Source organism: Schistocerca americana, chromosome 3 (genome assembly GCF_021461395.2).
Source record: "Schistocerca americana isolate TAMUIC-IGC-003095 chromosome 3, iqSchAmer2.1, whole genome shotgun sequence".
NCBI classification, from domain to species: domain Eukaryota; kingdom Metazoa; phylum Arthropoda; class Insecta; order Orthoptera; family Acrididae; genus Schistocerca; species Schistocerca americana.
In genome coordinates, this window is record NC_060121.1 from 322,491,834 (window position 1) to 322,494,242 (window position 2,409).

Here is a 2,409-nt window from a genome sequence, read left to right on the forward strand (position 1 = left end):
GTGCTTGTATTGTGGACGGCTGTGATACAATACGCCACTCTCCAGGGCTGCATCAGCGCATCATGGATTCCATGCGACGGAGGGTGGATGTATGTAACCTCGCTAACGGAGGACATTTTGAACATTTCCTGTAACAAAGTGTTTGAAGTCACGCTGGTACGTTCTGTTGTTGTGTGTTTCCATTCCATGATTAATGTGATTTGAAGAGAAGTAATAAAATGAGCTCTAACATGGAAAGTAAGCGTTTCCGGACACATGTCCACATAACATATTTTCTTTCTTTGTGTGTTTTCCTATCGCGGTTTTTTCCCAATAGCTTGGAATTTTGCATTGGGCGAGCAATTTGCGCTAAACAGAAGCTCAGTAACGAATCCATACGAAAGAGTACTCTGTTTAATAACAAACCGGAATTATTTCCAGATCTGAAAATTTGTCTCGGGTCTTTCAGATGCTTTTCAACGCCAGAAATTTCTATGGGTCCCATAAGAAGTTTAGAGAGGCGTTGAAACGACAGTATGTGTGTTGCATCGAGTATAGCCACTGTTCCCTTCCCCCCTCTTCTTTCCCCTCCCTCCACTCCGAACAGCCTACATAATCTGATGAAAAGTACACGGAGTCCGCCATGTAAAGGGGCATTATCAACGTCTTGAGAGGCAGGCACACCGGCGTGAAAGGAGGCGGGGAGAATAGTGTTGTCAGTAGAGAACTCAGTGATTTGGAATGCGGGCTGGTCATTGCATGTCACCTGAGTAACAAATTCATCAGGAACATTTGAATCCATCTGAACTGAGCAAGTCAACTGTCACTGTGGTCGTGTAGTGAAAACAAGAAGGAAAAACCGTAGCTAAACCAAAACCAGGCTGACCTCATGTACCTGGATTGATGGACAGGGACTGTCGAGATTTGCGGAGGATGGATATAAAACTCTCCTCCCGCAGAGGCCATGAAGGCCCAACGGAACCGACCGGCCGCCGTGTCACCCTCACCCATAGTCGTCACTGGATAAAGAAATGGAGGGGCATGTGGTCAGCACACCGCTCTCCCGGCCGTGTGTCAGTTTCCGAGACCGGAGCCGCTACTTGTCAATCAAGTAGCTCTTCAGTTTGCCTCTCAAGGGCTGAGCGCACCCCGCTCGCCAACAGTGCTCGGTAGAACGGATGGTCACCCATCCAAGTGTTATCCCAGCCCGACAGCTCTTAACTTCGGTGATCTGACGGGAACCGGTGTTACCACTGCGGCAAGGCCGTTGGCCGATGGATATAAAAAATCGCACGAAATCAGCTGAAGGGATTGCCAGTGAGTTCCAAAGTGCTATCATCTGTGCTATCATCATTTTTGGTCATCAGTCTACTAACTGGTTTGAAGCGGCCCGCCACGAATTCCTTTCCTGTGCTAACCTCTTCATCTCAGAGTGGCACTTGCAACCTACGTCCTCAATTATTTGCTTGACGTATTCCAATCTCTGTCTTCCTCTACAGTTTTTGCCCTCTACGGCTCCCTCTAGTACCATGGAAGTCATTCCCTCATGTCTTAGCAGATGTCCTATCATCCTGTCCCTTCTCCTTATCAGTGTTTTCCACATATTCCTTTCCTCTCCGATTCTGCGTAGAACCTCCTCATTCCTTGCCTTATCAGTCCACCTAATTTTCAACATTCGTCTATAGCACCACATCTCAAATGCTTCGATTCTCTTCTGTTCCGGTTTTCCCACAGTTCATGTTTCACTACCATACAATGCTGTACTCCAGACGTACATCCTCAGAAGTTTCTTCCTCAAATTAAGGCCGGTATTTGATATTAGTAGACTTCTCTTGGCCAGAAATGCCTTTTTTGCCATAGCGAGTCTGCTTTTGATGTCCTCCTTGCTCCGTCCGTCATTGGTTATTTTACTGTCTTGATAGCAGAATTCCTTAACTTCATTGACTTCGTGACCATCAATCCTGATGTTAAGTTTCTCGCTGTTCTCATTTCTACTACTTCTCATTACCTTCGTCTTTCTCCGATTTACTCTCAAACCATACTGTGTACTCATTAGACTGTTCATTCCGTTCAGCAGATCATTTAATTCTTCTTCACTTTCACTCAGGATAGCAATGTCATCAGCGAATCGTATCACTGGTATCCTTTCACCTTGTATTTTAATTCCACTCCTGAACCTGTCTTTTGTTTCCATCATTGCTTCCTCGATGTACAGATTGAAGAGTAGGGGCGAAAGGCTACAGCCTTGTCTTACACCCTTCTTAATACGAGCACTTCGTTCTTGATAGTCCACTCTTATTATTCGCTCTTGGTTGTTGTACGTATTGTATATGACCCGTCTCTCCCTATAGCTTACCCCTAATTTTTTCACAATCTCGAACAGCTTGCACCATTTTATATTGTCCAACGCTTTTTCCAGGTCGACAAATC

At 45.5% G+C, this 2,409-nt stretch overlaps 1 pseudogene; it reads right to left on the reverse strand.

Moving 5' to 3' along the window:
• Positions 1 to 1,133: 1,133 nt before the first annotated feature.
• On the reverse strand, positions 1,134 to 1,251 carry LOC124607708 (annotated as a pseudogene).
• Between the last annotated feature and the right edge of the window lie 1,158 nt (positions 1,252 to 2,409).